This window comes from Myodes glareolus, chromosome 19 (assembly GCF_982192425.1).
Source record: "Myodes glareolus chromosome 19, mMyoGla1.1, whole genome shotgun sequence".
Taxonomy (NCBI): Eukaryota; Metazoa; Chordata; class Mammalia; order Rodentia; family Cricetidae; genus Myodes; species Myodes glareolus.
The window spans coordinates 57,293,043-57,308,579 of record NC_142044.1 but is presented as its reverse complement, the minus strand read 5'-3'; the positions used below and the strand labels follow the sequence as shown (position 1 = coordinate 57,308,579).

General features: G+C 44.2%; 1 protein-coding gene and 1 pseudogene across 1 annotated transcript in view; both read right to left on the bottom strand.

Moving 5' to 3' along the window:
• Tmem117 (transmembrane protein 117) overlaps window positions 1-15,537 on the bottom strand; it is a 420,695-nt gene that overhangs the window by 381,364 nt on the left and 23,794 nt on the right. The gene's annotated exons all lie outside the window — the stretch shown is intronic.
• Window positions 13,470-14,179, bottom strand: LOC125407303 (large ribosomal subunit protein uL29m pseudogene; annotated as a pseudogene).

Sequence of the window (15,537 nt, the reverse complement as noted above, 5' to 3'; positions counted from 1 at the left end):
TGTGAGATTCAAATTCAATAATGTATATTGAGGATATTTTTGCTCATCTTAGTAGCCCCCCAGTACCTGCCACAGAACCCTGCCCAGTCAATGTTTAATGACTTTCTCTGTGAACTGTAAATCTTGTCATACTTAAGATATTTTCAACCCTTAGAATGTATCAAGCGTTTGGACTTCGTGGATACTCAAAAGCTATTTGTGTAACTGTGTTAATTTTCCTACCACTGCTATTTTAATTGTCATATAAGTTCTGTTGAAAATATGTGACATAAAAGGCACTGGAGAGAGAGAGTACTAGGGTGTCCTCTGGCTCGGCATGCATACACACGCAAACGCCACTGGGACATTGGCTTCCTGCATGTCCCTTTAGGTCTCAGACAGAATCATGTTTCTTCAGGTGGACCTTGCCTGGTGAACTCAATAGTGCCATCCCCAATCCACTGTTATATTACTGTGGTCTTTGTTTAATTTATTTTTTATTTCATATGCATTCGTGTTTTGCCTGCATGTGTGTCTGTGTGAAAGCATCAGACACCGTGAAACTGGAGTTATAGACAGTTGTGAGCAGCTATGTGGGTGCAGGGAATTGAACCTGGGTCCTCTCAGTCTTGATTACCACTTGTTTATAGATAGATAGATAGATAGATAGATAGATAGATAGATAGATAGATATAGATATGTTATATATCTGTTCTTCTCTTCCTCAGCTGCCTTCTCCTGTAGATCACATAAATAAAAAGAGACAGAATTTATCCTTCTTGCCTATCCCACAACCCTGGTTCTAAAACTGTATCTGAACATGGTGGACACCAGTCAGTACTGCATGAATGAATGATACCAGAGTGTGTTTTAAGAGGGTGGAGGAAAGACTTCATGTATCATGAAAGATTTCGTTATCCTTAGAAAGGCCTGTTTGCAAAGGTGGCCTCTGGTTGGCAATCAAGAGCTTGAATTTATGAAGGACCCCCACTACTTTGTAACCAGGAGATGGGGCTCTCTGTGCCTAACCTGTTCATATAAACACTATAATGCAGTCCACAGTGGCCAATTAAAGATACTCACAAAGAAACACTGTGGCTTGCTTGGGACTCTTGGCTTTCCTTCTGGAACCTGGAATTTCTTCATGTGTCAAATATGACACTTATTTGTCATAGGTAGGGGTACCTGTCTGACCAGTCCCTAGGAGATACTTTGGATCGGTGTGTGACACGGGTTTCCCTGATAGGCAACATGCCGCTTGTGTCCTCATAACTCCTTGAAGTGTGACCTGGGTGTCTTCACAGCCTGGCTGCCTCCTGTGCTTGCCTTTGCTGACTTCCTTTGGATCTGTTTACACCACAATAAATCAGAGCCCTGAGTCCCAGCATATGCTGAGGCCTGGGAGCCTTCCTCATGACTCATCAGGACTGGGGACAGTCTTAAGCTCCTGACACAAAGCATGTTTGCCAGCAGCCTGAAATGTAGATCTGAAAGACTAAAATAATTCCTGTCAAGTGAGCAGGTTAGGAAAAAGGCTATTGCTGAAGTCTGAGAAAGACAGACCCAAGGACTGGAGGAGAGGGGGCGGTGCTGTAATAGTTCCAAATTGCTAATGGAAATCTCCTGATTGTGTGAGCAGCGAATAACTGAAAGAGCAGGGTACCCAACGACGACGGGAGACCACGCTCAGGTGATGAGAAGAAGCCTGGTCATCGAAACTGGAGTGAGTGTATTCAAACAGCGTTCAGAAAGCTTGAGGAATGAGAGGCATTTCCAGAACGAAGCACCGGGAGATGGATTTGAGCACAGGAACTGAATGACCGACCGGAAGCCTGGTGAGGAAAAGGCACTCCTGTGTGCTTTGCTTGCCAGCGTATTCCAAGCGTGTAGAGGCATACCTAGCATGTGCTATGCACTCGACAAACGCCTGTCAAGTCGTAAGGAATGAGAGGGAATCACAGAGAATAGACAAATCTTCAAGTGTAGAGGGCTAAAAGGGAGACCCTCCAAGCCTGACTATCTTCTAATCGTCAATAAGCACAAAGCAGCAGGTGGGTTGGAGTCTGTGACCACCTCGGCACTGAGGAACCAGCCAGAAATAACAGTGCCAAAGCCCTGCCCTTCTCCCAGAGTTTCTTCATGGAGAACAAAACCAGATGAATATTTCAAATGCCTTTAGGATATACATAACTAGGCACCTAAGAGGGTGTAGCTGAGGTGATGTCTCCATTAGTGGTGTGCGTAAGAAAGTCATTCTTGGCTGAAGGCGCTACCTCTAGGTCTAAACCCTGATGAACAAGAAAGAAGATTTCCCCTGAGCACAGCCAGAGTGACAGGGTGTGTAAATGACTTCATCAGAATGGGAAGAGCAGAGGCTTTCTGTGCACAGCCTGGGGCCACAATGACAGACTGAAGAGCCGAGCGGCTCAGAGCCTAGGACCAAATTCACAAACAGCCAGCTTGGCACGGAGGTTGAAGGGGAAACGGACAGCATTCACGAGGAACAAAGCAGATGAAACGCCCAATGCTTTCCGTAATAACCGCTTCACAGTCGGAGCACTGCAAACCCGTCTGCATTCTAACGTTAAGAATTGTTTACCTCCACTTTGCAAATTAACGCTTAATAGTCTAGCTTGTGGATGCTGAAGGGCACTTCCAGGGAACCTTCCAGTACCATGGGGTCTCACCTCTCGGTCCTCAGTCTCCCCAGGAAGGGGCCTATCTGAAAAGAACAGCTGCCAAAGGCCTTGACCCTTCCCACACTTCCCACATCACGCTGGCACCCACCAAAGGCTGTTTCATGGGGAGTTAGTGAAGAGCTCAGACCCACTCGAATTCTGGGTTTCAATGAAGGGCAAATCCAGTCCCAGAGTTCCAGGGTAGGCTGTAACTGTACTATGACCCAACATCTCCCCTGCTGTAGAAGGCTGCTTGTTTGTTCCCCGCTACTCAGAACCAAAATAATCACACAGAAACTGTATTATTTAAAACACTGCTTGGCCATAGTCTCTAGCATATTCCTAGCAAGCTCTTACATATTCAATTAACCCATTGATATTATTTTACCACAAGGCTCGAAGCCTACCAACAAGGTTTCAGCTGGCAACTTTCGTCTGTCTCCTATGGCAGCTCCATGGCATCTCCCTGACTCCACCTTCTGTCTCCCAGCATTCAGTTTAGTTTTCCCCATATAGGTCTACTCTACCCTATCACAGGCCAAGACAGATTTTTTTTTCATTAACCAATAAAAGCAGCACATGTATAGAAGGACCTCCCATACCATTTCCCATTTCTGTTTAAATAAAAGGTAAGGTTTTAACTTTAACATAGTAAATTACATATAACAAAACGGTTATCAAGCAAGCATTATAGTTACAATATTTACATCTATTTTATCTTTTATCATAACTAAGGAAAATTATAATTATAACTATTTTTTAATTCCATCAAAGACTCCAGAAGGATATAATATTACCTAAGTAAACAGGAAGTGCATTGTAAGTAACTTTTAAAACTCTAGAATTGACAGAGATATCTCCCTGCCTGGACAGTCATCCATCGTTGGGGCATCCAATCTTTAGCCTACAGGCCCATAGTATCCAGCAGACTTTTCCATAAAGCAGAAAATTTCAAAGACAGCTTTGCCTATATTGGCAGTTTGTCAGTCACTTCTTTCTGTGTCCTACAGAATGTCTGGCAGAGTCTTTCATGAAGCAGGAACCCTGAAGGACTGTCTCACCTTTAGGCAAGTTCAGCAGTCATTTCTCTGTGGGTCCTGTGTGTCCAGTTCACACAGCATAACATCAAGCAGTCCAGGCAAGAGCAGTTTCTTGTCTAAATGGCTAACAAACTTCATAAGGAGCCCCTTCGATGCCCATCATCCTCTTGAAGTAGACTGGTGCTGCCAGGAGCAGATGTGTCTTATGTCATAAAAAGTCCTAATTTCTTAAAACATTTTAAATGCCATATTCTGTTAGTCTTTAAAAGGTTTGAAGAATAACTATCCATCTGAAATATATCACTGTACATCTAGAAAATCTAACTAACATGACTACAAGCTTGACTATTATAGATGACTATTAACCTATATTTCTTAATTATACATTACATTTTAAATGAGCTGCACTAACAGAATACTTTAATCAAGAGCAGAAACATATATATAACAAAACTGACCTTAAATTTGTATCAATAAACCAAGATCCACACCAATGCAAAATATTCATCTCTATATCATATCCCCCTTTAAATGTAAACAAACATTGATAAACAATCATTTGGACCTCCCACACCACTCCCCCACTTCACCCTGCTTTTCTCTCTTCCTTTCCCAATGACTACTCTCCTAAATTTCTTATTCTTCTCAGAGTAGGTTGAGAAATGGTCCCTCTAGAACAGTGTTTCTCAACCTGTGGATCATGACCCCTATAAGGGTCAAATGACCCTCTCTCAGGGGTTGCCTAAGACCATCTGTGTATCAGATTTTACATCATAATTTATAACAGCAGCAAAATTAGAGTTACGAAGTACAAACCAAAATAATTTTATGGTTGGGGCTCAGCACAACATAAGGAATTGTATTAAAGAGTCCCAGCATTAGGAAGGTTGAGAATCACTGCTCTAGACTCATGTGTTTGAATACTTGGTCCTCTGCTCTGGTATTATTTGGGAGGCGGGGACTGTGAGTCCTCACTAGAAAAAGTGAATTACTACTGGGGGTAAGCCTTCAGGTTGTACAGCTTAACCCCACTTCCTACTTCCCTCTGCTTCCTGATTGCACACCAAATATGGCCAGCTGCCTCCCACTCCTGTAGCCTGCCATATTTTCCAACCATGACAGACTGTGTCCCTTCTAGAGTGTGAGCCAGTCTTTCCGTCCTTAAGCTGCTTTTGCCAACTGTTTCGTCACCACAAGAAGAAAATGAACTAGAACTCAGCCTACAAGAAAGATCAAAGAACCACCCCTCGCTCTAGAAAGACAGACTGTGTCTTAAGGTGACTATTCTAGTCTTCTCTCACCATTCTCTCCTTGAGGGCTGGAGAGATGACTCAGCAGGGAAAGGACTTGCCATGCAAGTATGAGATTGTGAGTTCGGATACCCAAGAACCACATAAAAGCAAGTGTAGTAAGTGCCCTTAATCCCCCCTCAGAAGGCAAAGATAGGAGGCATACGGATCCATAGAACAAGCTGGCTAGCTGAACCATGGGCAAGCTCTGACTTCACTTGAGGGCTCAATTAACTGACCCAGCCTCAGTGAATTAAAGAGCAAAGGATGAAGACCACCAATCTATTTCTATTGCTGTGAAGAGACACCATGATCACAGAGACTCTTATAAAGGAAAGCATTTCATTGGGGTGGCTCACTTACAGTTTAGAGGTTCAGTCCATTATCACCATGGTGGGACATGGTGGCATGCAGACAGACATGGTGCTGGAGAAGTAGCTGAGAGTCTTACATCTTGCAGGCAACAGGAAGTGGTCTGTGACACTGGGAGTAGCTTGAGCATAGGAAGCCTCAAAGCCCACCCTTATAGTGACACACTTCCTTCCTAATAGTGCCACTCCCTTTGGGGGCCATTTTCTTTCAAACCACCACAAACTCCCAGTGTCAGTCTTGGGCCTACACACATATGAGGACACAAACAGAGACTACATGCACACCACACACATGTACACATGTGAAAATAAAGCTCTTTCTGAAAAGACAAATGCAGTGTGAGAAAGAGGAAAAGCATACAAGCTGTAGGAATTCCTACCGCCAGTAGCCTTTAAGTTACCCACCCATGTGGGCGTAGCCTCTTATACTATTTATGGCAATGTAAGCTTCTTTTCCGCCTGCGGGATTCGGTTGTTGTTCTCCATTCCAGCAGAGGATTCTGATTTGTGAGTCTACCACTAAATAAATAACCCTCTATTATTCTCAAGTCTGAGCTAGTGCGGGATTTCTTTTAAGCATCCTTTTTCACATACACTCTGATGTCAAACAAACCTCTTTCAGTCCCCCCATACATTACATGATCATGAGCAGCTTCATGTCTTTGCTCTTCAGTTTCTTCATTACTAAACAGTACACACTCCATTATACTTTTATAGTGATTAACTAAGGTAATGTGCACACAGCCAGGGCTTCAGTGCTATCAATGGGGTTTGTATCAATAGGCCATGAATTTCACACTGCCTCCTTCATCACAGCCATGCATTCATTCACTCCAGTAGTATAAAGCCTTAACCATGAGCCCTGGGCAGTTAGAGCAGAGGGTGTGGCTCAGGGATACTGCTTGGCATACATGAAGCCCTAGCTTTGGAACCTCAGCACTATAACAACAAAACATAGTGAAATACGTCCTGGAGATAGAGCTCCGTTGGGAGAGTACTTTCCTAACACACAAAAAGTCTCGAGTTCAAGCCCCACCACTGTGTAAGCCAGGTAGGGTGGCACACACCAGAATCCCAGCACTCTAGAGATGGAGGCAAGAGGATCGGAAAGCAGAAATCATCCTCAGGCACACAACCAGTTCCAGGCCAGCTTGGACCACATGAGACCATGTCTCAGAACAAATTATCAAACAATTATATGGTAGAAGGCACTTGATGTATGACATCAAATACCGAATAGGGACTTACTAGTTCCTGGGCAGTTACAGTATGGCGAGTGTAGTGTGGAACCATAGTGCAGGTTTGGGGTCTCTTTTGTAGGTGTAAAACTGACAACGTTTAGAGAAAGAAGATATCTGAAGGCACCACATCCGGTAAGAGGCAGAACCAATATGTGTACTTCTCTTTCCACCTGTGGGCTCTTACATCACTTTCTCGTAGACACACCCCAACAGACACTACCCTTTGCTTGACAGGGAGACAAGCAGGGTGGCGCTGAGTTGGAGACCTCGGTCTTCAAGGGACAGCCTAAAGGAATGTCTGCCCGTGAGGAGACCTCAGCTCCAGCAGTCCCTGGGCTGTCCTTGGCTTCACACCCTGTCCCCCCACCATGGCCATGAGTAGCCCCAGCTTTTCCTGGGGTTTGGAGCTACCTAGTCATCAGTCTGATCCTAACCAGGTGAGTAGAACACTCTGCCTTAGGGCCTCAGCAGCGAGCTGATTCCAGTTGGGGTTTCTGTCACCGCAGGAGCGGCCCTGCTCTGAGATCCCATGTCTGCAAGACTGAAAGGCATACCACAAGGCACGCCAAACGCGTAGCTGAACCTTTTCAAAGAACCTGCTAAGCTTCATTTTTGCAGAGCCCTATAATTGCCCCTAAGCTGTCCTCCAGCCATTTAATTTTTCATGATGTTATTTCAACAACCTGCAACGATTTGTTTAATCAGTCTTGGACACACGGCAGGAAGCAGCAGAGGCAGGGGTGGGGGGCTTCCGCATCACTAATTCGCAGTAACCATTGCTCTCCGGGGACTAGCTCCTTGCGAGATGCCAAATAGCATTCCCTCCTAGCAAACCTCTGAACTATTGAAGATCAACAGCCCAAGAAGCCAAGTTGCTTCCTTGGGTTGGAAAATGACGTCAGGAGCCGCCACTTAACCCCTCACTGAGGTAGACGAGGGCTTCAAATCTCTATGGGCTCAAGAGACCAGTGAGGAGGAGACCCAAAGCCTGCTGTCCTTGAAGCTCTTGTGTTGACAAGTCTACACAGGAACAGGTACCTTGATCTCTCTGCTCGCAGAACCTGCCTCTGTGAGGTCACACACACAAGGCTGACTGTTTGTGTCAAAAGAGACCATGTGCTTCATCCTCTCAGAGGGCTGTGCTTGCTGCTAATCCGTGGGGAGTTTTCCAGTTCACCGCTTTGCTTCCAAAATGGGAAAACAAAAGCAGCAGGAATGGAAGGACACTATGGGACATGGTACAGACAGTCTGGAACATCCCGTGTGTGGATACTTCCCTACTCAAGCCAACGACAGCTGTCACCCTTTAACCAGGGTATTGGATCAAGACACTCATCATGAAAGCCCCTACTGGCAACTATGGAAAAACAGACTTCTGAAAACGCTAACAAGAACTGAACAATCGTTAGCGAAAACAAGTACTGTAAATACAAATGATGGATCGGAGAAAGAATGATCTTTTTTCACGTTGTCAGGGAATTCATTATCTAATAAGCCATAAGGGCAGTGGATGTGATATAAACACAATGCTGTTTGTCACACCGGAGTATACTTTAATTATTAAGCAGTAGACAATGTTTTCCTAAGAATGAAAGGGTTCTTTCTGCTCTTTCCCTCTTGGGGAAACGCTAATGGCCTGCCGTGGGAACTGCGTCCTCCCCGAGGGCAGTGCCGGCTGGCTAGCGCCTTCATTTCTCCAGGCTTTTAACAAACACTGATATTCGTGTTCTATTTTCACAATAAGAATGCTTCCTCACAGTATGGGGAGGCTCAGAGAAGGTAGCATGGGATGAGAGGCCAGGTTGTTCACACTGAAAGACATGCAACCCATTCACCTGTATGGGCGCCTACAGCTGTGTTTGCCTCCACGTGGGAAGGTGCCGAAAGCTTGCGCTAAAAGCTTCGGGGAACGGCTAGCAGGTTGGCTCAGTATCATAACGTAATGGTTTTACTGATTTGAGCTGAAAGAACCCAAATCCTGAGAATTTCATTGTTGTCATCAAGATCTCAGTAAGCCTAGGTATTCTGACAGGCTCCGGATACGAGATGGGGTGGTGAAGAAGTATGAATTGAAAATTTAATCTTTCTGTGTCCGTACGTGTATCTAGAGGCCGGTTAGAAACAAGGAACCCGTAACCCTTCGGTCGTCGCTCCGTTTAGAAAACATGCCTCTCAAAAGACTCTGCTCCTTCCGATTTCTGGTGTTTGTGTTGAAGTAGGGTCCCACTAAGCAGTCCAGGCTGCTCGCAGAAATCCTCCTGTCTCAGCATCCCCAGCTAGAATCACATTCGTATACCACAAATATATAGCTCTAAAAATTAGTCCTCAACAAAATATAACGGGGCCTCTTCATGTAACTCTTACTCTCATTCTAAGGAAACTTACTTGTACGTATTAATAATTTTCAAATCCTTGAGTTTCTCATAGGAAAAAAAGTATGGAACTCTTATTTTGAAAGAAACAAACAAACAAATAATCAAAGAAAATCTGGCATTTTACAATCTCCACAAGAGGAGTCCCAGAGTCAGAATGAGACAGTTAAAGGGAACAATACTGCAAAGAAGAGGCCGGCTCTGCCGTGCTCTTGGGGTTTCCTTCTCTGTCCTCCCCACCCCACCCATAAACATCTACTGTGCAGTCCAGGTCTTAACAGCAGAGAAAGAAAACAAGCTGCTATACCAGCACAGTCCACAAGACGGCGCTCATCGCTAGGAAGAGTGCCTCCTTCACATACACCCTGAGCTTAAAACTGACTTTTTATTATGAAACCTCTTAGAGAGGAACAAACCTTTGAAGTAGCTCTAAAGGAAATTTTAATGTCATACATTAACAATTAATGTTTCCAGAAATCGAAAGCCTCTTCAGTAAAAATCAGGCATACGATTATTAGTTGATGGGACTATGCAAACATGTAATTTAAATTTCATAATAACCAAATTAAATTAGAAAATGAAAAAAATAATAACCATAGATTAAATTTTTAACTGAAACTGATATTTTATTTAATCCAACATGTCTAAAATATTAACATTTCTGCATGCAATCGGTGTAAAATCAACAGCAAAGCTTTTCTGATTCCTTAGTGTGATTCTGCCTTCCGCTTCACACCTGCACGTCCCAGTTGCTCAGCAGCAGGCGCCATGCCTGACAGACACTTCCCCCAACAGTGCACACCTGCAGCGTCGAACCCATGTCACTCAACACCAAAGCTAACACCTGACTGCTAAGCAGACATCCAGCCTGTATTTCTTAGATCACATAAAACATGCCTGCAGAAATGTAAACAGACTTTCCCCGCCTGTAAGGCAGGGCAAGCGCGTGATGTTTCCTGTACGCAAAGCAGATGAAAACAACCCCTCTTCACCTCTATAATCTTTTAATTGAATAACAGCCTATAAGATAAATCCTGGCCCTGTTTAATTACAGCTATCTTATTGACATTGTCTAGCATAAAATTCTTAATGGGAAAGTGTAACAGACCAAAACCTGCAAGCTCTCGGATAGAAGGCAAATAGTAAATGTCATGTGTATCATAAAATAAACAAGCATTAAAGAGCGGGTTTAGCAAGCTTTTCCTCACATTAAGGATTTTACACTTCTCCACTGAACCGCTTACTCAGCTAGATTTTTCTGAATCATAGACACAAAAGGTATACAAATACACAACAAAAGAGGTTGCTCGTTGATACAAAAGAATTATTAAAACTGAGAAGGGTAGCTATCTTTTTGTTTTTGAGACAGGGCTTTTCTGTATAGCCCTGGCTGTCCTAGAACTCATGCTGTAGACCAAGCTGGCCTTAAACTCAGAGATCTGCCTCTGCCTCTGCCTCGGCCTCGGCCTCTGCCTCGGCCTCGGCCTCGGCCTCTGCCTCTGCCTCTGCCTCTGCCTCTGCCTCTGCCTCTGCCTCTGCCTCTGCCTCTGCCTCTGCCTCTGCCTCTGCCTCTGCCTCTGCCTATCTTATTCAGATATAAGGTCCTGGAAGTACTGACTTGATTTTTCTGGTGCAAGAGCAAGTTCAGAAGAAAGCCTTGCTTCTTTCACAAGCCACGTTGGTGAGAGCAGGGAAATGCCGTTGCTTTGCCAAAGTGCAGCACCGCCACAGAGCTCCCGCTGGAAGACACTGTGTCTGAGTCTGCGGACAAATCTTCAGGGATCCTGCACCCAGACTCGGGGCACCATACTAAGCGATGCTGAGCAAAGTCTTCGTGTCAGATGGAGCGTGCAGACTGCACCCAGAGGAGTAACACTGACAACTCCTTAACCCCTAAATATCTGCAAACCCCACATCCCACAAAATAGCTTTGAAACTAGATTCCAGATAGGAGGCAGGCTGGTTTCCTTTCTGGGTATGCAAAACAAAACATAAAATTTCAAGTTACTTACAAATAAAAGTTATTCGAGTTCTCTAATCCTATGACAGAGGTTTATACCATAGCAATCAAGTAATAAAATGTTATTCAAGAAGTTACGAAAATTAATTTTTAAAAAGATGTACTGATTGGGACCAAAAGAATAGACCAGTAGGGAAAGGTGTTTGCTGCCAAACTAGAAAATGTGAGTTCAATCCCTGGAACCTACATAGTAGAAGAGAACGGATTCCCACAAATTATCCGCTGAACTCTACATACAGACTGTGGCACGTGCATGCGTGCACACACCACACACACGTCCACACACATAAACAATTTTAAAATAAGGTGACGCTTGCAAATTTATAATTTATGGGAGCCTGAACTCAAGCCTAAGTATCTGATCTTCAGTTTGGAGACCTGAAGACAGCCCCTAGTACTTCATTTTATAGATGAGAAAATGGCTTTCGTCCTAAAACGTGACGAAATGAGGAAGGGCAGAGAATGCTACAGACACACGCTGGTGATTTGAACGGGGCTTCAACTTTACTCTTACACATGGTACATCCTGTGACCTGAGGCAAACAGCTTTCTTTCCTAAGGCCCACGGAACAACCGTGACAGTGTTCTAGCCAAATGGAACCTGTAGTTCCAGCGGCAGTGAAGTGAGCGTCCGCGAGGCCCAGCAGAGCCTCTGCAGCAGCGTGGCTCTGGGTGCCAGCGGCTCTCAGCTATTCGCGATAATCCTGAAAGGTTGGGGTAGGCCACTGCCAATGCTGCAGAAACTAATTAGCATTTCTCTGGGTTAGATAAATCTGGGTTAGAGTAAACTGAGCTGATGCATAAATTATACAATGATAAAATCTACAGGAAGGAGCCCAGGCTCCTTAAGATACAACAAGTGAGTACAATAGAATGATCAGGAGTCCAAACTCTCCACGTCAGAGCCAAAGTGAGGAAGATGGTGGGGGGCACCTCTCCCTGTTTAACCTGCACACACTGAGGACTTCTGTCATCAACAGAACTCCTTGTGTTTGCTCCTTAGGAACGGGGCCTGCACTGGGTGACTCGGAGATCACGCTAACCAGGCAGGCACAGGGGCCACTCTGACAAAGTGACTAAGGATGACTGAGTGACTGAAGGGTTGACACCACAGCAGACTGCAGCAAAGGCGACGCTGGGAACTGATGACCCTAAGGGACATTGTTGAGCAAGTTCGTGTTCTAAGCTCTGCCCCCAAATTGGAGTGTTTGACCTTTCAGCAGGCAGATCAGTCCAACCAATGTTCCAGTAAAGGTAGGAAATAAAAAGGAAAAAAAAATTGAAAAACACATTTGAGAAAGAAATTCCATTGCAAATGGTCCTGAGTGACTCTAATGGAAATGAGAAACGTACACATCAAGCCGAAGCGGTTGGGCTAAACTCAGGTACCAACTTCCAGTATCTTAAAAGGAAGCAGGCAAATGTGGCCAGGGGCCTAAGCAATGAGGGTTAGGACAGGCAGCAGCGGCATCTCTGCAGACTCCAGCTTGCCTATACATGCTGGCTTCAACCGTCTAACTCCATCACACACACACAAACACACACACACAAAGTTTAAGCAGATCTCAAGGCGACAAACTATTGTATACATTTCATTTCTTAAAAGCAGATTATTTATAAAATAATAATAATAATAGTAATACTCCAGGGCCAATTGTTTCTATTACTTGCTGCACAAAATTATTGAAGCTGCCTTGCTTTATACAAAGAAGATTCAAAATGGTTCTCCTTAACTAGTTGGCCCCTATGGGGCTCTCGTATTGCCTCAGCAACTCCATATCAAATACCAAAGGCTATTTTTATTAGTGGGAAAGTGTTCTCCTCACCGACATCCCTAGAGGGGATTTGCTCACCTGGCCTAGCTCCTTCCCACTGGGTCCGATCTGATACCAGCATTGCCCTCCCCAAGTGAGAAATCTGAGTGCAGATTCTGCCCGGCGAAGGAGCCAGTACATCATCGGATCGTAGCTTTAGTTCACTCAGCTGATGTGAACTACTGGGTCCTGAACTCACAAGGGACTGAAGCTGAGGATCAAATCACATAAAAAAGAAAACCAAAATGCAATTCTAACTCCCCAAGAGCCTGTACAGACTAAACACAGAAAGGTGAGGTAGCATAGACTGGAGAAGTAAACTATGTTCGGCTGTCCACAGGATTTAACACTGTTTCATTAGACCTTTTGACATGGTACCTCTGAGAAAAGATGAAGTAAAATCCAGAATATCTTCCTATTTAATGTTCTAAAAAAAAAAAGCAGAATGTTCTCTTTCGCTTCATCCCCTCTTTTTTGTTGTTAATTAACATGCCATGTTATCCACAAGAACAATTGATATCATCTGATAAAAAATATTTCTTTATAAACTGCTAAAGACAGGTTCACATCAGGACACAGGCTGCTTCAAAAATGAAATTTGACTTCTGGGTTTCATCTCAGACAGAGTTTGACTTCTAGGTCTCATCTCAGACAGAGCTTGACTTCTAGGTCTCATCTTGGACAGTACTTGACTTCTGGTCTTGAGAGAGGTGTGGGAACTTTGCCTGGAGAATTCTTTCTTTCTTTTTCTGTAAACTTTCCTTTCTTGCTCTAATGCGGGCCTGTTTCTCAGTTCTCAGTCTGACAAAGCGCTCCACATAGGGCATCGTGAAGAACCGTTTCCTGTTGTATCTTCTATTTAGGTACCAAGGTGTAGGCCACTGCTTGAATTTGTGCCAGATAATTCGTCCGAAGATGTCCCTTCTCCAGGCATGAGGTCTTGCTTTCTCCTGGCAGGTCTGAAGAAGCCACAGAGCATCCTCCCTCTCCTGGACAACTTTATCTAAGGCATCCATGGAATGAACAACCTTTCCTAACCGCTCTGGACTTGGCACTGGCAATCTCTGTCGCTTGGCCTCCCGCTCTGGAGTTAGAAGCATGTTTCTTTCCCTCAGAAGGACACACCAAAGTTTATGTAAGTCTTCATTACTTTTGTTCCTTAGCTGTTGGCAGGTCCATGAAGCTCCAGATTTGACCTTTTCTTCTCCCCAGTTCTTTGGGTCATCAAAAAAAATTCTTCTAGTCCTTTCCTTGACAATGTGGTATGAAGTAATTTACACTGGAGAAAAGATGTGACATGTTGTGTGTTCTTATGCAACAAACTAAGGGGAAACCCGGGACAAGCAGGTGTCTGGGGACTTACTAGGGAACCCGCAGCCTTCAGGAGCGCTGAGACTCTTCTACAAATACCCACTACAGTGGGCACAGCCATGTTTCTAAAAAGCTTCATCCCCTCTTACAATGTAGAAGAGTTCATCGTCAGGGCCAGAGAGATGATGAGTAAAGCCAGGCTCTGACTGCCAAGCCCGGTGACCAGATATCAATGCCCAGAGCTGCAAGTTGTCCTCTGAACTACACACTGGTGCCAGGGCATGTGTGTGAGGTGCATGAGAGCACACACACACACAGAGAGAGAGAGAAAAAAAAGGTAAACAGAAAGTCCATCTGATACAAACAGACAAAGGAGGATGAAACACCCACCATTTACCTAGTAAGAGAAACAAGAGAAACTACCGAGAACAGCAGAGAACCACCGAGCGAAGAAAAGTCGAAAACAAGACTGAGCAAGGCCAGTGAGAGGGAGTGTGATCGCCCAGGTCAGATCAGAACTAGGACAGACAGACTAAGAGTAGGTATACAAACAATCACAACGCACTCGCTAGTGTGACCAATGATCAAAGCATGATCAAGAGAGAAAGAAAAAGCAAATGTATGCTTTATAGCTTGAATGTGGGTGAAGGGAACAAAAAGCCACAAAACTTAAATAGCTAAAGTTTGGAAAGTAATAGACAATTATCTTTTTTAATTTTTAAAAGTTTTTATTGATTTTTATTGAGCTCTACATTTTTTTCTGTTCTCCCTCCCTGTCTCTCCCCTCCCCTTCAACCCTCTCCCATGATCCCCATGATCCCAATTTACTCAGGAGATCTTGTCTTTTTCTATTTCCCATGTCGATTAGATCTATGTAAGTCTCTCTTAGGGTCCTCATTGTTGTCTACATTCTCTGGGATTATGATTCGTAGGCTGGTTTTCTTTGCTTTATGTTTAAAAACCACTTATGAATGAGAACATATGATAAGTGTCTTTCTGGGTCTGGGTTACCTCACTCCATATGATGTTTTCTAGCTCCATCCATTTGCTAATAGGCAATATCTAAGCCTCAGGATGAAACCAGGAAGCCGGAGAAAAAAAGACCCTAACTGCAAAGAACGAGACAATGAAAACTGGTGGGAACGGTACAGAAAGAAGAGACGTTTAAAATATTTAAACAGAAGTGAATGAACGTGACTGCACTGTTTTCATTTTGAGGTAAGATTCCCTGTAGCCCAAGCCGGCCTATGTAGACAAGGATGACCCTGAACTTATGATTCTCCTGCCTCGACTTTCCCAGAGCTGAGTTAGACCTGTGTGTGCCGTTATGTCTGGTTTTATGCAAGTGTGGGGATCAAACTCAGGGCCTCCTGCATCCTAGGCAAGCACTTTACCAAGCGAGCTACAACATGGTTTTTCTTT